Consider the following 23,978-nt stretch of genomic DNA (forward strand, 5'->3'; position numbering starts at 1 on the left):
TTAAATCGAGTGCGTGGCTATTAAACATAAGTTGTATGTATATACATAATTATTTATTTATTTATTTTATTAACTAACTACTAAGCCATCGATATCGGTATCGCCGATTATTAACTTCAAAAATCGGTATCGGTATCGTATCGGCAAAATCATGTATATATCAAAAGTACGTTCGAATTAGCTTCCTGGATAGTTGGTATCCATTTATGCGTGTCGATTGGGTCTTCGTATACGCTTCACAATGCAAATTATACTGAAGGAGATCTACCCCTCGACGCCTACAGATTCCGCTAAAATAAGCTTCGCGATCTAAATCCGAGTGTCCGTAATTCGGCCGTGACCGCACTTAAACCCCACTCAAATCTGAGCCTTAAGGCTTCCCAAGAAAGTCTAATTATGATTGACGGGCTCTAAGACCAAGTGTAAGCCACTATGGCCTACTATAAGCCAACGAACTGGGGACATTCGATGCAAATTTAGAGGGCGAATTTCACTGAGAGTGAATTTTAGCGGAATGAGAGTTAAGCTACGTTTAAAATAGAAATTGATGTTGATCAATGATACGTTTTAGATGAACTAGTAACTTTTTTTTAATAACTTAATATTCTTGTCTAAAACGTTAGTTAAGACTAAGATCCGAATTTACAAGACCGTAATCCGACCTATTTTAACATACGGATGTGAAGCCTGGACACCAACTTTGAAGGAGAAAAGTAAGCTGTTGGTGGCTGAGAGGAAGATTCTCCGCAAAATCCTCGGTCCAACACAGACCTGATGGCAGTTGGAGAATCCGCAAAAACGCCGAAGTTGATCAACTAGTTGCTGAACCAAACATCATTGTGACAAAGGCGCAAAGGCTTCGGTGGGTCGGCCATCTTGAGCGAATGGGAGTTTGAGAGAAAACCGACAGCACGCCGCCCGGTCGGGCGGATGTGGTGGACGCTGATCTGCGCGAGCTCCAGGTTCAAGACTGGCGAGAAACTGGACAGGACCGGGATCAGTGGCGAACAGTCGTGTTGGAGGCCAAGACACACTTTGGGTCGATGCGTCAGAGGAGTAAATAGTTATTAAAGCAGGGGTCCTCAACATTTTTGCGTTATGTGTTTTCAAATTGATTTTTCATATAATGAATAGAATCAGGCGTTAGTTACCAACCTTACCTGCACTTATTTTTTTCTCGGCCTAAAATACAAGCGAATATGGAAACATGTTTAAAAGTACCTAATGTTTTTATATCCACGATAAAAGACTGCAAAATTCAAATAGCAACATCGAGACGAGACGATTATACTCTACTACACGATAAAATAAACATTTGTCTCCTCTTAAATACCTAGATAAAGTACGGACTCGGTAGTTTGAATATAAAACCGAAATTATTCTGAAGCTCGAAACTGTTCAGTTTTCCTTCGAATTTTCTTAGTTTCTGTAAAACCAAAGATCTATGAAGTGTATAAGATAAATTAAGTCTAAGAAAAAACATGCCTCAGATTATAAAGAAAAATGTATGCTCGAAAAGATGGCGCCATACCATTGGCCTATTATACTCGTGTAGATAGCGACACCGTTTGATTTTTTACAATTTTAATTTTAACACATATCAGTGAAAGAACATGAGTCAAACATATGGCGTTCTAAAAGTTTTAATCCTGTAACGAAAAATGGCAGTAAATCTGTGACTACAAAATTTACTATGACAATAGGCCTCTATACTACTCAATTCTCTTTGGTAAAACTAATAAGTGTTTTCTGGAAAAGTTTTTGCAAATTCAATCAGCGTAAATCACTTGAGATGATTATGTAAAATATACTTCTAAGTTTACTTTGCTTTAAGTGCCATAATTTCTTTATTAAGAGAGCAAATATTATTATTAAAGTTTGTCTCTGAACTGACTGTGAACTTTAAGATACGTCTAATATTACGTCTTAATACGATATGAATTAGATCCATAAACATATCGAATTAATATCGTATCTAATCCATATCGTATCTAGACGTAATATTTGACTTATCTTCGAATCGGGCCTTCTCTGTGTGCTTATGGTATAATAAATGAAAATTATACGATATCTAAATGATGTCAGTGGCGCGTGCATTTCGATCGCACTTGCCCGTACATGTATTGGCGCGAGCGAGACGCATGGGTGACTGACATCATTTAAATATCATTTTGATATCACAATGTAAGTTTGAATTAACCAAAACAGTTAAAACACAAATTTTTAGATTTCAGAAAATCTCTACGCTGGTCAATATTCAAAGTCTTGAATTTATTGCACATATACATGTAATGATCCAAATTACAATAGCGACAATTTATTTCCTTATTGCCTTCTTGGACATGCATTACCATATTGGCATTGCGATTAGGCAGAGGTTTCATCACAGCTTGTTTATTTGACCCGCTAACAGTTGCCTTCAATGCGATAGACATTTCTAATGCCTTACATTGACATTCCAAGAAAGCAATAAGTTCAGAACATTTAGGAATATCTGAACCAGTCAAACTTAATTCAAATTTACTGCGCACATCAATAGGCAGCTTTTTTGATAACACATGGAGGAGTATAAACGACCATTCGTCAGGTTTAAACTTCAAGGCTTGAAGCGCAGCTAAATGTTCATTAAAAGTATTTAAGAATGGTCGCAGTTCATTTTTCAAATTCACAATAACAGGGAGTGACATTATCGCCTCCAAATGCATATCGGCTATGTCCCGGACTTATTATTATTGGACCTATTATATTATTGGACCCGGGTATGTCCTTAAACTACGTCCAACAAGAGAGGTAGGGCACAGCGTTATGTCATCACGCTTGAATTTGGAGCAGCCCAACTGGAGAAGTACCTCCACCTTACAGAAGACCACAGCCATAATAGCACTGCTGCCTACTTTGTAGGCATGTAGTGTTGTGTTCCTGATGGTGAGTAAGGTTCCCAGATAGCTCCAACCCCCAAACCCCCCCTTTCTAATGATGATGGCGCAGTTAAAGAGGTTACCCCAGGAGGGTACCAGTTGCTGCACTAGCGCTGGAGAACCCCTCACTGGGCTTCCATGCTCAGGTAACATTTTGCCTGAGCGTGGACGCCGAGGCCGCCCCGTTTCGTACTCTGGGGGGGGCAAAACCGCGCTCAACCATCTGTCATCTGCCCGAGGCAAGAGCAAAGCAACTTCGGCACCCCTTGCCACGCTGGCCGTGGACTTCTGCAACATCAGGGGTTTACATTCCAACCTTAATGCTGTCCACCTACACCTCGAGACAGCAAAGCCGGCCTTGCTCTTTTTGACCGAGACGCAGATAGCGTCTCCGGCGGACACATCTTACCTCTCCTACCCTGGGTACGGACTGGAACACTCCTTTTCGCCTAGGGCTGGGGTGTGCGTGTACGTTAGAGACGATATCAGTTTTCGTCGCCTCAACAATCTTGAAGGTCCACCTCTCCACCTTATGGCTGCGTATAGACAACGATCACCATCCCCGTGTCTATTCGTGCCTATATAGGTCCCATAGCGGTGATGCCGAAACTGACCGACTCATTGAGCAGATCCAAACGGCTGCAGACTCTGTGCAGCAGCAGATCCCTTCCGCTGAGATCATTGTACTTGGTGATTTTAATGCCCACAACGCCGAATGGCTCGGCTCTAGCAAGACTGATCATGCGGGCAGATCTGTTTATAACTTTGCTCTGGCATATGGCTTGACACAATTGGTTACTGCGCCTACGCGAATCCCAGATGTGGAAGGCCATGAACCTTCCCTGTTGGACCTTCTGCTGACCTCTCATCCGGTTGACTACAATGTATTCGTTGAAGCCCCACTCGGTTCCTCGGATCATTGCTTGATCCGGAGTACGGTGCCACTCGCGTACCCGCCGCGTCGGCGAGTTGCTTGTGGCCGCCGTGTGTGGCACTATAGGTCAGCAGATTGGGACGGGATGCGGTCCTTCTTTGCATCCTACCCTTGGAGGCAGGTTTGCTTCACGCCGGATGATCCCAACGTCGTTGCTGATTCTGTTGCTGACGTGGTGCTGCAGGGAATGGAGCTTTTCATTCCGTCCTCTGTGGTCCCTGTTGGTGGCAAATCCCAACCTTGGTTTGGTCGTTTCTGCAAAGAGGCCTCTCGCCGAAAGCAGGAATGTTACCAGGCCTGGGTAGACGCAGCGGCAGTACGGGATGTAAAGACTAGCGCATTAAAAAAGAAGTTTAACTTTGCCTCCAGGTCCTTCAAAAGAGTTATTGCCAGAGCAAAGTCGCTGCACATTGGTAGAATTGGCGAGAAATTAGAGCGCCTCCCGTCGGGAAATCGTGCGTTCTGGTCTCTTGCCAAAGCTATCCAGGGGAATTTCTGCACGCCATCTTTTCCACCTCTGCACACGGAGAATGATTCATTGGCCCACGACGCAAAAGACAAAGCCGATCTTCTGGGCAAACTCTTTGCGTCCAACTCGACTTTGGATGACGGGGGAAACGCGCCGCCGACCATACCGCGGTGCGAGAGCTATATGCCGGATGTCCGGTTCAAACAAAGCTCGGTGCGCAAAGCACTTCTTTCCCTCGACACTCATAAGTCGAGTGGGCCCGATGGAATCCCTGCGGTTGTGCTGAAGATGTGTGCTCCCGAGTTGGCACCGGTCTTAACGCGTCTTTTTCGGCTCTCTTACTCTTCCGGCGTAGTCCCGACCTCGTGGAAGTCAGCTTTGGTGCACCCGATCCCTAAAAAAGGCGACCGCTCAAATCCATCCAACTACAGGCCAATAGCTATAACCTCCCTTTTCTCGAAGATAATGGAGTCCATTATCAACTGCCAGCTCCTTCGGTACCTAGAGGACCACCAGTTGCTTAGTGACCGACAATACGGTTTCCGTAGAGGCCGCTCGGCTGGTGATCTTCTAGTCTACCTGACACATCGTTGGGCACAGGCAATCGAGGCAAAGGGTGAAGCATTGGCTGTTAGTTTGGATATAGCGAAGGCCTTCGATCGCGTCTGGCACAAAGCACTTCTTTCGAAGCTACCATCTTATGGGCTTCCCGAGAGATTATGTGTATGGGTCAGTAGCTTTCTAGCAGACAGAAGCATAAAGGTCGTAGTTGACGGCGAATGCTCAGACTCCATGTCTGTGAATGCTGGTGTCCCCCAAGGCTGTGTGCTATCACCCACGCTATTCCTTCTGCATATCAATGACATGCTGCAAATCAGCGGAATTCATTGTTATGCTGATGATAGTACGGGTGATGCCTCTTACACCGGCCGCACCAATATCTCTCGGGAAAACGTCATCGAGAGCCGGAACAAACTTGTGTCTGAAATTGAGACTTCCCTAAAAGAAATCTCTGAATGGGGTCGACTAAACTTAGTCCGTTTTAACCCTGCCAAGACACAGGTTTGCGCGTTTACCGCAAAAAAGTTAGAATTTGTCGTATCACCTCGTTTTGAGAGCACTCCCCTGACTGCCGCAGCCAGTATCGGAATCCTCGGCGTCGACATTTCGAGTGAAGTCCAGTTCCGCGGCCATTTAGAGGGTAAGGCCAAATTAGCCTCAAAAAAGCTCGGTGTGCTCAACAGATCGAGACAGTATTTCACGCCGGCCCACCGCCTACAGCTGTATAAAGCGCAGGTTCGCCCACACATGGAATACTGTTCTCATCTATGGGCAGGGGCACCCCAATACCAGCTTCTCCCTCTGGACCGCATCCAGCGAAGAGCGACTCGAATTGTCGACTGCCAGCGTACTTCGGAACGGCTTGACTCCTTGGCGCTGCGTAGAGATGTGGCCTCGCTCTGCATTTTCTATCGCGTGTATAACGGGGAGTGCTCCGAGGAATTGTTCGGATTAATCCCTGCAGCTTCTTTTCGCCATCGCCCTACGCGAAAACATTACCATCCTCACCACTTAGATGGTTGGCAGTCCTCAACTGTACGTTTCTCTAGAAACTTCCTGCCTCGCACAGCTAAACTGTGGAATGAACTGTCGCCTGCGGTATTTCCGGACCGATATGACCTTCAAACCTTCAAGAAAAGAGCGTATTCCCATCTTAAAGGCCGGCAACGCACTTACAACCCCTCTGGTGTTGCGGGTGTCCATGGGCGGCGGTAATCGCTTTCCATCAGGTGATCCGTCTGCTCGTTTGCCTCCTATTTCATAAAAAAAAAAAAAAAAAAATGGTCTTGTTCCACCCTAGACCCTGACCTGACTGCAGCGTCAAATAAATATAGCTTGATTCGAACAGTGCTTATAAGAAGTCACAGCGGTACGATACCGATCGGTCAGTGTCAAAAGTGACGTTTTTTAGTTGAAGAAATTTCACTTTTGACTGACTTTTTGCTTTTGTTTAAAGCGAGGTTTAGACTAGCAAGAACTTGCATGCAATTCTCATTACATTGCGGTATTTGATAAACATTTTGTATGCAGTCAACCTTAGTAGTCAGCAATGTAACGTAAATTGCATGCAAATTCTTGCTAGTCTAAACCTCGCTTAACACATTAGGGCCCGACCCCGAAAAAATCGCCTGTCGAAAGAAAAGTACAGTCAGCGATAAAAGCTTGTATCAAAATAGACAAAAAAACTTCAAAAGTACGTTACATAAATCACTGTAGTAACCATGACGATACAAGCCCGGCCCCCGCTGCATCTCTGACGTCACGCCGACGTCACAGCGGAACTGGGGCGCGGCGGGTGTGTGCGTGCCGTGACGTCATCGCCTGATTGAGCTGCTATGGTCACCTGCCGTTTGCATGGCAATGTTTTATTGATTGTATTAGATGTGTAAATATAACTTTCTTATTCAAAGGACTTAGCAAACCTTTGTTAAATTTTGTCTTTTTCTAACAAACACAATATCAAAATGACTATGTAGTAGTTAAATAAATAAATAAATATTATGGCACATTCTTACACAGATTGACTAAGTCCCACGGTAAGCCTAAGGAGGCTTGTGTTATGGGTACTCAGGCAACGATATATATAATATATAAATGACTCAGGAAAAAATATCTGTGCTCATCACACAAATTAATGCCCTTACCGGGATTCGAACCCAGGACCATCGGCTTCACAGGCAGGGTCACTTCCCACTAGGCCAACCCGGTCGTCAAGTTGGTATATAATAGGTACAGTCTAGGGCATAAATATATATACATTAAAGTTTCAAAAATATGTGTACGCTCTTACACCTTAGACAATAAAGTCGTGTTCACATATTTTTGAGCCATTTGTCTGGATCGATATTTTCGCCTTCGACTGTACAGTGGATAGGTAAAGATCATAGATTCATATTTCTGTGGTAAAGATATATCTATAGTCCGATTGTTTGTCTTATCGATTGTCTTCTAGTGTTCATTATATACGTCATTATTTTCATAGACATTTACATTAATAATGACATTACTACACTTTATTAAATCACATTTATAATCGGGTGTATCGCGAATTTATTTTGTTACCTTTGTTTGAATGTGTTGTTTACCCCAAACTTTTTCATACACTTTTCTTTGGGTAGTCACACAAATCTCTGTTTTGACATTTTTCTTGGACGTCAGTTAGCCGACCACGACCAGTGAAACGGGACTTCCGGTTCGAACGCCATCTTGATAGTAGCCTCGTGATTAATTCCTTTGTTTTTTGCTCATTAATATTGTTTAAAGTGTAATATCGATAGCTTTATTATACAGTAAATCTAATTTGGTAGTGTGCAGTGAATGGAGAATTAATCTGAAAGCGTGTTTAACCACCATATTGGAGTCAATGGCCGGTAGTCCACGTGCTTCTGGTTGCTTCTGGTAAAATCCAGCTATCGGTTTTACGAGATAACAACAATAACTACCGAACAACGTCGTGCTCTAAGAGCATTTGGTATTTCTACCTGTAACCGTGTCCGGCTAGAGCCCTAGAGGGCCATAATTTTATTTACCGTACACTGGCTGAAGAAAATCAAGAAATATTAATTCGATCCCACGTGGATCCCACTTTGACGTTGGCGAAATCATCGACAGTATCGATGGAGCCATACTACTTAAAGATTGAATTGAATTGACCAGTGAAACCTGTGTCGAAACGTCGGTAAATGAAGGTAACAAAAAAATAAATTCGTGATAAACACGATTATAAATGTGATTGAATATGTGTTCAAAGCGCGAAGGTTTTAAATGTTATATTACCACACTTTGTGTTTGTAAACGCCATGCAGAGTTAGCTTGGTCCTACTCTATCTTCGTTTGTTTTGCACATAGTTCGCCAGCATTACGAGCAGGATTTAGCCGTTATACACAGCTGTTGTCGTCTAGACACAGTAATCAGACTTCCGTTTCATAAGTCCGGGGAATATGATGCGACTTTGGTGCTTTATAGCTTTTTATGGTTCCGTACCCAAAGGGTAAAAACGCGACCCTATTACTAAGACTCCGCTGTCCGTTTGTCCGTCTGTCTGTCTGTCACCAGGCTGTATCTCATGAACCGTGATAGCTAGACAGTTGAAAATTTAACAGATGATGTATTTCTGTTATCGGTATAACGACAAATACTAAAAAGTACGGAAATCTCGGTGGGCGAGTCCGACTCGCACTTGGCCGGTTTTTTAAATTTCGTTTGTGTACTTCGACGTTTTTTTGTGGTGAGTTAACTTGCTGTTTTCATAATACTAGCTTCTGCCTGCGACTTTCGTCTGCGTCGAATGATGACGATGATTGATAAAAAAACCGGCCAAGTGTGAGTCGGACTCGCCCACCGAGGGTTCCGTACTTAATTCATAATAGAAGAAGAAGAAGAAACCACCATTACTAACTACTTTTACGTATTACTTTTTAGTATTTGTTGTTGTAGCAGCAACAGAAATACATCATCTGTGAAAATGTCAACTGTTTAGCTATCACGGCGGTTCATGAGATACAGCCTGGTGACAGACAGACGGACAGACGGATAGACGGACAACCGAGTCTTAGTAATAGGGTCCGGTTTTTACCCTTTGTGTACAAAACCCTAAAAATTACCCTATGTCCTTTCTCGGGGCCCAAAATATCTCCATACCAAATGTTGTCCTGTTCGGTTCAGCGGTTAAAGCGTGAAGAAGTAACAGACCGACAGACAGACACACTCGCATAATATTACACGTTACGGCTGCGTTTCGACCAGACCTGCTAGCATGAGTTGCGTTCTCACGCGCGACTCCATACATCTAGCGCGACTTCAAGTATGGACTCGCGCGCGAGAACGCAACTTATGCTGGACCGCCAGAGATGCGTAGCGAGGGATGTGTTTTAAAGAACCAAGGGAACACTCTTTGATAGAGAAGGATAGTCTTATTGCGATTCCTATAAGAGGAAAGAGACACCCGGAGTGTGATTTGTTCGCGAGTGCAATCGCACGACTGATGATTGAGTGTAAGAAAGTGATAGAGCAAGAGATGCCTGTAAGTAGTGTTAATGTTGTTATGTAAATAATTTTGTAACCAATGTATAAGTATTACTGTCTCCCAATTTGTGCCGCTGTGGCTCTAGCTGTTAAGGTACAACAATAGGCTAAATGATAAATTTTTATTAATGGTATCAATCGATCAAGTTTATTTTTAGGATCAAATGTCTATATGGGACCCATTGCATTAAAACAATACAAAAGTCAGAAATGATAGTCAAAGCCCGACAGTCGTACTTCACTCGCGAAACGCTCCTAACAAAACGATAAGTGAACGTAACGTCAAATTCACTGAGAGCCCATTTTGAATGTATGGACAAAATAAGAAAATTGCGGTTTTGTCGGTGAAATATTGCGTTTATGTATATAGTTGCTTTACAATATTTTTTTGGATATAATGTAAGGAATCGAATGGTACCCTTACTTTTTTCCTTTTTGGAAGTTGAAAAATTACTTAAATTTTGAATTATTTACCTATATTATTTTAATATCTACATTATTGTGCTAAATTGCTCATTTGCTATCTATGTTACTAGATTTTGTTATAAAATTCAACATGTGTCATCATCCCTATTGTCAACTTAAATAATAAAAAATAGATAAACAATTGAATATCACATAATGTAAGTTTGAATTGGCCTCTAGTTTACCATTTCCTCTAGCGCCCATGCATCATGCGGGCCATTTAACTAATTACGCCATCTTTATTGGACAGCCCTACGTTTAGCAGTGAAGACGAATCGTGTAGCGATGTATGGATATATAAGTATATAAGTATGGATATATTATGGATATAATACAGGGTGGGCCAGTGATAAATGCATTTAAAAAAAAAACATAAATAATCAATTTTTATGTTTTTTAATTAAAATTATAATTAGAATTTGGGATAATGAAATAAACTTTACGTTTTAAAAATTAAATCATCAAGATGTCGTCCGTAGCGGTTGCGGCACTCTTTCAGTCTTGCTTGTAAATTTTGAAAGACTTAACAAGACTTTCGTGTTAAGAGATTTCCTGGCTCCGAAACTTCACGAATCGTATGGTTACAACAACAACACATGGTTTCAGTAAGACGGGTCCACCTGCCATACAAGTAACGTGACCCTGGAAGTTTTGCGTGAAATGTTTCCTCAAAAATTGATATCGAGGCGAGGTGACATTGGTTGGCCTCCCAGGAGCCCTGACTTAACTTCGGCAGACTTCTTTTTGTGGGGTTACGTGAAGAGTAAAGTGTACTCCAATAATCCGACAACCACAGCAGAATTAAAGGAGAATATTCGTCAAGAAATCCAATCAATATCTCGGCAACTCCTAACGAAAGTTTTTCAAAATTTACAAGCAAGACTGGAAGAGTGCCGCTACCGCTACGGACGACATCTTGATGATTTACTTTTTAAAACGTAAAATTTATTTCTTTATCCCAAATTCTAATTATATTTTTTATTTAAAAACAAAAAAAATGATTATTTATTAAAAAAAAATTAAATGCATTTATCACTGGCCCACCCTGTATATATAGTAGGGAAGTATGGACTAGGTTTTGCCCGTGATTTCATCCGAATGGGGTGATGATGATGATGATTGATAAAAAATCGGCCAAGCGCGAATCGGACTCGCGCACGAAGGATTCCGTACCATTACGGAAAAAACCAGCAAAAGCAGCAAATCACGTTTATTGTATGGGAGCCATATTTAAATATTTATATTATTCTGTTTTTAGTATTTGTTGTTATAGCGGCAACAGAAATACATCATCTGTGAAAATTTCAACTGTCTAGCTATCACGGTTCATGAGATACAGCCTGGTGACAGACAGACGGACAGACGGACAGCGGAGTCTTAGTAATAGGGTCCCGTTTTTACCCTTTGGGTACGGAACCCTAAAATCTATCCTATGTTTCCCCGGGCCTCAAACTATCTCCATACCTAATTTAATTTAAATCGGTTCAGCGGTTTAAGTGTGAAGAGGTATCAGACAAACAGACAGACAGAGTTACTTTTTTAAGTATATATTTGGCCTCCGGAAATATGATCACGTCTCCAAATTCCGCTCCCAGCTCGGGTGGTTACCGATCCGCCAACGCAGAGATGTGCATGTCGTGTCGTTGCTGTTCAATATACTCTTCGACCCCCGTTCCCCATCTTACCCAACGGAAAGATTTAACTATCTGGCTGAAGGCAGTGATCACCGCTTACGATCTAGTTCTAATCTCACGCTTGCTATTCCTCCTAATAAGACGCGATCGTATGCAAATTCTTTCACGGTTCGCGCTGTGAAGTTGTGGAACAAGTTGCTGTTGTTGCTCAAACGGTCCCAGTCTGTAGCGTCACTCAAGGCTAATCTGAAGAAGCTTTGGCTTTCCAATCAGCGTGATCTGGTTAAGTACTAACCTTTATTTTTATTTTCTTACACTTGTGATATTTAATTTATATATATTATAATATATATTTAGTATTGTATGTATGTATGCTAGTAAGTATTTTATGTATTTTAATCTATAGTGTTATTTCTTTTTTTTAATATTAATTTGTACATCCTGTAAGTTTGTCTATCTGACCTGGCTATAGTTTTCCACTCATCTACTCGAAGGTTAGCTGGAAAAGATCCCTTATAGGGATAAGTTCGCCTTTGTATTTTGTAAACCTGTGTTGTGTACAATAAAGTGATTACTACTGCTACTACTACTACTTTCGCATTTAGAATATTAATAGGGATTCAAATATTGAAATGCCCAATCATACAAACTTTCTTATACTCTGGCAAACACAGTTTGTCAGTAAAAAAAAGGCGCGAAATTAAAATCTTCTACGGGGGACAATTCTTCGTGTATAAATTTTTAATTTGCCGCCTTTTTAAATAAATAAATAAATAAATAAATAAATATTATAGGACATTCTTACACAGATTGACTAAGTCCCACGGTAAGCCCAAGGAGGCTTGTGTTATGGGTACTCAGACAACGATATATATAATATATAAATACTTAAATACATAGAAAACATCCATGACTCAGAAACAAATGTCTGTGCTCATCACACAAATAAATGCCCTTACCGGGATTCGAACCCAGAACCATCGGCTTCACAGGCAGGGTTACTACCCACTGGGCCAGACCGGTCGTCTTTTTACTGACGTGTATCGCTTGCCAAACTATATATTATATAATATAAACCGTAGGTCCGATGATGTACTTAGTTAAATGACCCGTATGATGTATAGACGCTAATTTATTGGTAAAGAAATTATGGCCGCCCAACCCGCGCCAAATTTAGGGGCTCATAAAACACGGTACCTTCGGAAATGTGTCTTCATTTGAGACTCGATTCTAAGGAGAGGTAATGACCGTTAAGGTAGAAGTTATTGATTCATCATCATCATCATGATGTCAGCCGATAGACGTCCACTGCTGGACATAGGCCTCCCCCAAGGCTCGCCACTACGACCGATCCTGTGCCGCTCGCAACCACCGAATTCCCGCGACCTTCACCAGGTCGTCGCTCCATCTTGTTGGAGGCCTACCGGCAGTTCGTCTTCCGGTACGCGGACGCCACTCTAGAACCTTCCGGCCCCACCGGCCATCAGTTCTGCGAGCAATGTGCCCCGCCCACTGCCACTTAAGGTTTGCAATTCTGCGAGCTATGTCGGTGACCCTAGTTCTACTGCGGAAGTTATTGATTGTGGAAGCAGAAATAATATTGGAGGTCAATTCAAACTTACATTTGACATCAATATGATATACTTGGTCAAGTAAATCTTGTCAGTAGCAAAAGGCGGAAAATTTGTAAAATCGCGGGTTTGCAGTTTGTTTTCGAATTATTTCAAAATCGCGTGTCATCTGTGTTTTATCTGTGGAATGTGGTTCGTGAATGACACAGCCAACTTGTTCGTTTACATCATGGAGACTATATAAAGGAGCCAAATCTCTATGTATGAAACATGTCCATCAAAAAACAGTAGTTAGGCGGCGCCACCATAAACCAAAATACTACCAAAAGCAACCTACGTAATTTGGTCGGGTTATTTGTTGCCTTATATGGTTCATGTTATACTCATGTCCCAGAGCCTAACTAGCGCCACCGGAGAGATTAGGAACTATTATTTAAAGCTGAAACCGGTCACTTTTGCAACAATTCTGCCATAAGAGATTGGCATCCTTTCTATACCATCCATAGTTTGCATTCTGAATCATTGATATTTCAAGAGAAATTTCTGCTGTCACCATTAAATACCAATATATTAAATAAGATTGTGCATGAACTCAAGGTGCCTACATAATGTACAATCATGCTCGTTTATCGTAAATATTTGTAAAATTTGAGGTTATGATTCGGTTTTGGTTCGATGTACATTGCTGTTTTTCTTAGCGCAATACTGCTCTTTGTTGCCCTGCTTCACTTTGCTGTACATTGCTACAGACATACTTTGCTTGACAGGCTATGAATGATGTGGTTTTGTCCTCGTTCGCCCGTGCGTCTCGCTCGCACTTCGCACTAATACATGTATGGGCAAATACGAGATGCATGAGCGAATAATAGGGTAAACTCGCATTATTTGGTGACACGCCTAATTCGGTGATACAAGTTTTGAAGCATGACACCCAGAAAGCTAGTGAATTAGGGCCTTTTAAATGGGCCTCACGGCAAAGCCGCCGAAGCCGTGAAGCCGTGAGGTCCCATTTAGTATTAAAATACGTGAGTGACCCGTTCTTAATATATTTAATCAGTCTCACGGAAGTTTTGTTCAATGCCTTTTTGTTTAACAGATTAAGGTTTTGAGCCGAAATAATCACCTTAGAAAATTTATTCATTAATAAATATCATTTTATTACAATAATAATCTCCTCCATTTGGCTCCGCATCACAAATCTAAATGACATAGCGAGCGTAGCGTTCGTAGCAGCATCCGCGCGCCGCTCGTAGCGCGCTACGAATACCGTAATACCGTAGCCCGTAGCCGATTCACACACGCCAGGAATGTCGGAAATTTCGCAGTTTTTGTGCCGACGGCAGAAATTGCCTGTTTTTTACTTTTTGGCGACTTTTGGTGTGTTTTTGCCTTGTCTGATTGCTTGGTGTGAATTTTTTTCAGCTTGGAAAAGATTGGAAAATTTTAAACCGACTGTCAGTCCAATTCGGACAAACTGACATCAGAATGACATCTTACTGATGTCATTCAGTTATCGACGTTAACGTGCTTTTCGCTCGTACTTGTCCGTACATGAATTGGCGCAGGCTTGACTCACGATAGCTAAATAACATCATTCAGATATCATTCTTATGTCAGAGTACGTTCGAATTTGCCTGTATGCTTTTTTATCCTCCTTCTTTTAAATCGGTAAAAACGTTAATAACAAGTCTTATTTTTATTTTATTCTACGGTGGAGTGACAGAATCATATAAACACCCGTTTTTATACGGGGTGGCAAAAAAATATTTGTATCCCCGTTGCCAGGGAGGTTTTGGGATTATACTGAGCAACTTTTACTATGGGACCAACCACGAAATCGCGAAAAAAATTTACCCTCCCATAGAAAATGGACCAGCCAAAATGTATGAGACAGCCAAATTTTTTTTTGCAATTTCGGGGTTGGTCCCATAGACAAAGACTATCGCTTTAAAATGTAAAAAAAGTGTCTTGAAGAAATTGTCAGTTTTGTGACGCATTTTCACATACATTTTGTATGAATCTTCACAATAGTGACCTCAAATTTTGTATAAGAAACTGGGGACACTTTTTTTCTTTATTTTAATCAATAGTCCTAGTAATTCTGAGTCAAAATAACCCAAGAGTAGTTTTTCGGAAAAAAGTGAACAGTACATTTTTTCTGAAAACTTCCATCAACGCTCGCCTACACTTAATAAAAACAATTATAAACAAAAAAAAAACCTAAAACAATCAAAACGCAAATTCAATTTTGCTCACATAATTTCCGAAACACATTTACAAAATACTCAGCCGTAAGGTACCAAGTATTTGATTGTAGCGGAGCAGACGGGCGGCGATAAATCTTAATATAAACAATATTAGCGGAACAGATGCCTGCTACCTGCCGGGTTAATTACCTGGTATGGAACAGGTAAAAATAATAGGTAGTATTAAGAGTATTTCAAATACCTATAGGGATAAAGGATTGAAGCTAAATGATATGCAATCAACACCTCTAATCTACATCTATAAACAACAACTAATAACAAATGCCGTATTAGCGAAGCGGTATCAGCGGAGCAGATGCCGAGCTACCTGCCGGGTAATTACCTGGTATTTAACAGGTACAAATACTAGATAGTATTAAAAGGATTGTAAATGTAGTAAAAAAGTATTATGTGATATTTATAAAGAATGATAGGAGAGCAGATGTTGACATGCTGCCTGCGGGCTTATTTACCTGGTATGGAACAGTTATAAATACTAGCTAGTATTAAAAGTATTGTAAATGTAGTAGGCAATTATTATGTGATATTAATATGAAGAATGATAGGAGAGCAGATGCTGAACTACAGCCTTAAATACCTGGTATGGTACAGGTATAAATACATACTAGGCAATTAAATTATTGTAATGTAAATATATGAAGGTAAATGATTTGTGATTTTGGTGACCTAGCGCTGGTGGCCTAGCGGTAAGAGCCTGCGACTTGCAATCACTTGCTTGCGGGAGGTCGCGGGTTCAAATCTCGGCTCGTACCAATGAGTTTTTCGGAAGTTATGTACGAAATATCATTTGATATTTACCAGTCGCTTTTCGGTGAAGAAAAACATCGTGAGGGAACCGGACTAATCCCAATAAGGCCTAGTTTACCCTCTGGGTTGGAAGGTCAGATGGCAGTCGCTTTTCGTAAAAACTAGTGCCCATGCTAATTCCTGGGATTAGTTGCCAAGCGGACCTCAGGCTCCCATGAGCCGTGGCAAATGCCGGGACAACGCGAGGAAGACGACGAAATGATTTGTGATTTTAATGTAAACAATATTGGTATTGGCTCATTAGATGCCGCTACCTGCCGGGATAATTACCTAGTAAAAACGGGACCCTATTACTAAGACTCCGCTGTCCGTCCGTCCGACTGTCTGTCCGTCTGCCACCAGGCTGTATCTCATGAACCGTGATAGCTAGACTGTTGAAATTTTTACAAATGATGTGTTTCTTGTACAACAAGTACTAAAAACAGAATAAAATAAATATTTAAGTGGGGCTCCCATTTGCCGTTTTTTTGCGTAATGGTACGGTACCCCTTTCGTGCGCGAGTTCGACTCGCACTAGGCCGGTTTTTTAAAATACTTATTAGGCAAATCAGGTTCGAAGGACCATAAGACGAGTCGTACATATGACTTGAACTGATCTGGTTCTTAATGTTTGATTGTACTTAGTCTTAATACAAATACTGACTAGGTGTATCTACTTATTGATAACCAAATGAGTAGATACTACCTAACTAGAACCGTGTATATAGTAAACTAGGGCATATTTTAATTGTCTTTACAATTAAATTACAAATGGTTAAGGCCGTTCCATCGGTTTGCCGCTGTCACTGTCACATTTCGCAAAAAAGAACGGGAAAGATAATGCACGCCAAGTGTCAATTTTGATCGAATTTTGTCGATTTTTATTTATTTTAAAAACGTTACTTTACAATATCGAAATTTGAAAGCTATGAAATTACTATTTAAGTTAAGATTGTTTTTTCTTCTTTTTTTGTTTATACCTATAGTATCACATAATAAATAACCGAGTAAAGTTGGATTAAAAGTCCGAGTTAGAGGTTACTTTGGGAATTAATTGTATCGAGCGAAGAGTCATAATTCGTGTATCGAAAGCTATGTTATTAAAGATAATATAGTCAAGAACTACATATATTTTTTTCCACGTCTACTAATATCAACGCCTCTTAGAAAAACATGATCATGTAAGGAGATTTTTCGCCTTCTGGCTCAGGGAACCGCCTTAATACTGAGCCGATAGTACAAAGCCATAACTAAAATCTATTACAACTCCACCAACATTTGATATCCTCAACAGTATCTACTCTTGTTCAAACCAAAATTAACTCTGCTGAAAGAGAATAAAGCTGAAATTGCAACATAACGAAGATACGACTTAGCAAAAGTATCAAACTCCTAATCGGTGGCGGGAAGTTCATCGAACTTTCAAATCGGACAAATGACGATGAATCGAATCGAATAAATTCCGGCGATTAATTCGATTCTGGTTGATTTATATAGGAAAAGCAGTTGGGAAGTGGGCCGCTAATTGTTTATTAATTGTTTACAGATAGCCGGTGCTATGGCGCGTGCTTGAGAACTATTAAATTTATTTGGCTTAAGTAACACCGACCTAGCCGCCATACAGTAGAAGTTACGCTTTTATTGTAAAATTATGAATTGAAATTCGGCTTTAAAGTTTATTCTAAGACGCTATGTTGTTAACTTGTAAAGTTAACAGCGCCATCTAACCCTTTGTACACGGTGGCTAAAAAATGAGTGCATTCCCGTTGCCAGGGAGGTTTTGGGATTATATTGAGCAACTTTTACTATGGGATTAACCTCGAAATCGCGAAATAAAATTTGGCTGTTTCATACACTTTGGCTGGTCCATTTTCTATGGGAGGGTAAATTTTTTTTCGCGATTTCGTGGCTCATAAGGGTACATAGTTACCTATACAGTCCATAGGTAGCGCTGTAATCAATAAGTAATTGATTTAGGCTAGTAAATTTGGAATAAGTATATTTACTTTCCCAATATACTTTGAGCAATGGAGCGCAGCATTCTAGGTGTCACAAGGACGTATCGCATCCAAAACACTACACTAGCTAGATTAGTTTATAGTAAAAGATGTTTAAGTTACCCCTCTGTCCCCGGTAACCCTACTTGACGGTAGATTACCAATATTATCTGTTTTATCCTCAAAACCAAAGTTCCCAAGCTCATTGTGTATTCGCTTGACACATATCGGTAAATTCGCATTTCTATTCTTACCCCTTATCCATCAATCCGCGAGTGAACATGTCTGGCAGGAGCAAAACCAGGCCCCCGGAGACCACATTACGAGTACCTTGCGTTACTTTACGCGTGCGGTGATATTGTGGTGTTCCTCAATGATATTGTATAACTATAGATGAGTAATACTCATACATAAGGAGCACAGAAAATACCGTTTCTCAAAAATGGACGGCAAAGTCGACGTTGCCGGTTAAAAAGTAGGTCGCGAAGTGCGTAGTTTATGGTCAGTCAAAAAATTAAAAAGTAAAAAACATTGCAGTCTCGATTTCGGGACTGCAATGTTGCATACAAATTTCATTATTTGTCGAGTTCCAAACTTTTTAAAAATTGAAGTGGCCATATCAAATGAAGGCATAGGTCCATTAAACAGCCAAACAGATGATCAGTACTTATTATTACAATGTTGGTACCGCGACTATTTTGGTGTCTCAAATAGGTTGGCGTATTTTCAGCAGAAAAATACACTTCTATTTTTAATTAAAAAAATAAAAAGGCGGCAAAGCAAATCTTTTTACTTTTTTCTGTGAAAATATATACATAATAACGTTGCTTCTGTAAAATATTTCTATTATATTTGTGTTTATTGCGCCATTTTTGAGAAAAGCACTATATATGACTCGGCTGGAAGGCTACTTGCTGGCTTCGGATTCAATTAAACGGACTCCCAAGGTCGTCCGTTTAAAACGAATCCTCAGCCAGCAAGTAGCTACTTCCGAGCCTCGACAATAATGTACTATTATATATATTTCATTATCTACGAATGAATCTGTTTTTGTTGATAAATTTTCGCATACACAAATACTCATCTTTGTTACACTAGTTGAACATAAGTCTCTCTTAAGCCTGTGTGCGCGCGCGTGTGTGTGTGTGTGTGTGTGTGTGTGTGTGTGTGTGTGTGTGTGTGTGTGTGTGTGTGTGTGTGTGCGCGTGTGTGTAAGTCTGTGTGCGGAAGCTCGTTAGCACGTGCACAGTTATGGTGCTCCCACATTGAATCCCACGGTGAACAGATTATAAAATGTTATATAACATCGTGTGACAGGGACAACATAATAAAACACTATCAAATCTATCATGTCCCTTCAACTAGAGGGAACAAATCAATTTATTTTATGAAATATTTTTATTTGTGTTTTTTAAGTAGTCAAGTTTGTTAATTTGATAGAACAGGCACTATCCCACATCGAATAGGATAAAAAATTAACACCATGCATAAAATAAAGCACCAGATAATTATTACATACATGCTAACCACACTGACACTTCTATGTCACAACTATGTGCAAGCATTAAATGTCTCTATAGTTTAAACTGTGTCACTAGTTATTTATTAATAATTAATTAGGTAAGTACTAACTTTCGACTATTTCATTTTCACTGTTGTTTTTTGTTGACGTGATCAGGTCCTGGCAGAAAATCAGTGCTTTTCCTAATGGGTGAAGCGTAATACTGAGCCAGAACCTTTTTGTTTTGCTGCGACGCACACAGGATTTTTATTTGTATAAAACAGTATTTTTATGTATTTTTTCCTTTTTCTCTACATATTATGTAAAAATCGGTGTGACTTATTTGTTGTTGTAATTTTTATTTATTTTCTGGATTGTTCTGTGTACCTATGTCATTTCTGTATTTGAATATTTTGTGTGTATTGTGGCAAACAAATAAACAGTTTATCTATCTATCTATCATTAGAAATATATAGATATCAGTTATTTTTAAACACAAGTTCTATTTAATAAATCGGATAGAAATATAAAAAGTAAGTAAGTTGACCGTGACGTCATTGTGTAATGTTTCATATAAATTCCATAGTAGCATATCGTTTTGACAGTTCTTAAAAAGAAACTGATTTGACAGTAGGAGAATACCCTATTGGCAACTTTATTCGTCTACAAAACTTCTTATCGTACCCGTAAATATTCGCCAAACCTATGAAGTAAAATATATCGACAATATCGGAGACCGGAGAAACTAAAATCGTTTTGCAGATACGCAAATTGAATCAATTTTTCGTACGGAATTGTATCCGCGGAGGCCCGGAACGTAAGCACTTTGGAAACGCTGGCTTAGAGCTGATTCGGATTTAACAAATTGATCTTATTTTGATACGACCTTAAGTCGTGTCATCAGGACAAGATTCTGATATATTTTTTGTTCTGAAATAGTTATGGATTTGGACTGACATATGTCAAAAGTCAAAATTGAAATATATTTATTGTGTCATTACTGGACCAGAAGCCTAGCCGAGATGGCAATCGTACATCGACAAACGTTGATCAAAAATTAAAATGTATCGGGATGACAGATGCCACGAAAAGTAACGTGCCCATTTCCATACATTGCCACAGAATAAGTAATAGTATTATCATACAGAACGGCCACGCACCGCCCCGCCCCGACTCGAATTACCTCGCCCCGCGACAGCAGATTGACGGCCGTTAGCCGGCCGCTCAGTACTATTTTTAAGCAACTTACTCACACTTTGACGCATGACGCGTGTACAGACGTGCCGTTCACACATAGAAACGCAAGTAATTTTTGATGTATAGCGTGTCCGCACTGCGACATTGCTTCAGTTTCAATTAACGTTTTCTATCAACAATTATTGTCACTTGGCTAGGTCCTCTGATCAGGAAATTAGAATCAGAATTGGGTTCCAGGCATCTCACGCGCACCAATAAGTGCGAGCGAGATGCCTAATGACACGACTCCTGATTGCATTTCGTCAGCACCAATCACCGTGAGCCGCTAACGCAGATTGGCGCTCACTGTTAAGGTCGTGTCAAAACAAGAAATAAACATATCAAATGAATAAAATGAAATCGGCGTCCGTGTCGTGATAGAAGGACGGTTTCCGCATTTCTGCGACTGATTTTTAAGGGTGTGAAACTGTTTTTTTCCATGAAAAGCGAGCGTCCTGTACGGTACTGGTAAAGCTATTGGTTCTGGTAAATTTAATTGGTTGGTACGTGTCAGTGGCGTCCGTCTGTCGCCTGTAGGTACCACAGAAAAAAGCTTAATACTAACTACACGGTGGTGTTCAATATTTAGGTCCGAATACAGTATAAATATTAGATAAAATAAATGTACGAATAGTTCAATTATTCACAACGATGGGACTTAATCGCGTAAAATAAGTTTTAAATTTACATCCGACGTTTCGAGGACGGCGTTGTCCCCGTGGTCTCGGAGAAGACTGGCTAAAGTTACACACACTCACTACACACACTTACACACTACACACTTACACACACTATACTTACACACACTTACACACACTTACACACACTTACACACCCACTTACTTACTTACTTAGACACTTAGGTATATAGTATATTTACAACAAATGTTTTGGAAAAACTCCACCTTTTTTTTACCAGCCTCAAACGCTTCTCGAATGAATCACACGCAGCACCCATTTCCATTGGCATTTCGTCCCAAATACGCTCGATAACCTTTTTGAAATGAATCAGGTTTTTTATAATCAAGTAATTTCGAAAGCATGTACGACCATACAAAATAATCTAATACATTAAAATCTGGAGAACTGGGTGGCCATTCATGTTTCGGTAAAAAAATCTGTCAAATTAGCCTGACACCAAGCTTTGAGTAGCATTTGCCGTGTGTGAAGGAGCTCCGTCTTGTTGGAACACATAATATTCATTCCCAAACGTACATTTTAAATTTGGGGCAACCTCGGTTTTATAGTAAAGTGCGTCAATTTTTAAAGCCTTTATCTATAAATACTGAAGGTAGTTTACCCCTCTTACATATACTGCACCCCACACCATGACCGATGGTGAGCTCTGGAACCTCGGAACATTTTTCTAGTTGTCTTCTGTTCGTGGTGCTCACAATCATTTTGGGCATTATGAGGCTGTTCTAACCCAAAAAGTGATGCGTGCCAAGAAAGTCAAAATATTATGCACCTATCCTATTGATAAAAAAAAAATACGTGAGTGGCTTTTAGAACGCAGATTTTATAAATTGAATGATTTTTTGCTATATTAATGTATATTATAATGCAATAAGGTTAGAAATATTTATTAATGGGCTAATAATATTATTTATTTTTTAGTTAAGTTTAAATTTAATTGTATTTGTACATATGTAAATAATTGTGAATATTTTGCATGCTATAGATTATGGCTAATTAAGGAGTGTACATAAAAATAATTATTGTAATAACACCTGTAAACCAACCCTTATTATAGCAAAATAAATTGATTGATTGATTGATTGATTGAAGAATTTGATGCCCTGTAATCGTATGTCTTTAGAGCCAAGGTAAAAAGATGTGTATTCGGACTTATTGGACATGGTGTATGTACAGCCTAGTTCACAATAGTACATCACAATGTACTATACGACGAGGGGGGTAGTTAAATATTGCAAACGAGAGTATAGTTAAATCGCGACGGCTTTGCTCGAGTTTGCAATATTATTACGCCCCGTGTTACACACAATGTTTTTAATCACACTTGCACATCAATACAAAAATGAAGTATAAAGACAAAAAACTGTCAATTATAATACTAAAAACTTCATAACTCCCTAGGGAAAACGCTTTTTCTATAGTTCCCGCTAAGCCTGCGTGCAATTCCTCATTTACTGAGCGAGTGTGATGAAAGATTCTTTACTAATGCCCGTTAAATCCAGGAAATTCGCGATAGACCCGTTTTTAAATGTGATTTAATATGAATCCAGGAAATTCCAGATTCTTAGGCCATAATGCTCTGTACCTCAATAGAGTTGCAATACGTGCCGCCCTAAGTAGGTAAGTACTCCTTTTTGACATTAGTGGTCCACATAGATAATCTGCATTGCCGCCTACCTCTAGGCTACCAACGCTGTAAAAACAGTATTCTTAGCCAACTCGGACTTAAATCCTATTACTTTACTGCTCCGAATACAAAATACGGGTAATTCTCTTTGCGCTACAGAGCTGATAATTGCAGCCACTCGTTGTTCACTGTATTTGTGACGTTTTCAACTAAAAGGTACCTCATTGTCGCTTGTCGATAAGGTTGATTTCTAATTGAAGCTATATGGAAATAGCGCCTTACTGACAAGCGACAATAAGTACCCTTTTGGTTGAAAATGGCACATTTAGAGTTGGTAATGAGGTTAGCGTTGAGCCGGTCCGAAATAAAGTACGATTAGTGTTGGTTAAGAATCGAGTCCTTTGAGTCTTTTGCTTTAAGACTCGACCCAGTTTTTCAGACTCTTTAAGTCGAACCTCGAGTTCCTTTCAACTTGTTAAGAGAACCGTGTCTTTTGTGTAAATAAATACAAGAAAACAAATCAAATTATTTTTAATACTCTGCGTAGTTACTTTATATAGGTGAACAACTTTTACTATTGGGGTTATGGAACCTATTCCGAAATCGCGAAAAAAAATTTGGCTGTTCCATAGAAATCAGCGGCATCACATCAGCTGGTATGTACAGTCAAGGGCATAAATATATATATATTCCCAAAGTTTTAAAAATATGTGTACGCTCTCACACCTTAGACAATAAAGTCGTGTTCACATATGTTTGAGCCATTTGTCTGGATCGATATTTTTGCCTTC

General features: G+C 40.0%; 1 protein-coding gene and 1 pseudogene across 9 annotated transcripts in view; both read left to right on the forward strand.

The window, feature by feature from the left end:
* LOC134742269 (disintegrin and metalloproteinase domain-containing protein 11) overlaps positions 1-23,978 on the forward strand; it is a 784,213-nt gene that overhangs the window by 14,389 nt on the left and 745,846 nt on the right. The gene's annotated exons all lie outside the window — the stretch shown is intronic.
* LOC134742249 (uncharacterized) lies at positions 2,752-6,152 on the forward strand (annotated as a pseudogene).

This window comes from Cydia strobilella, chromosome 6 (genome assembly GCF_947568885.1).
Source record: "Cydia strobilella chromosome 6, ilCydStro3.1, whole genome shotgun sequence".
In the NCBI taxonomy this organism is placed as follows: Eukaryota; Metazoa; Arthropoda; class Insecta; order Lepidoptera; family Tortricidae; genus Cydia; species Cydia strobilella.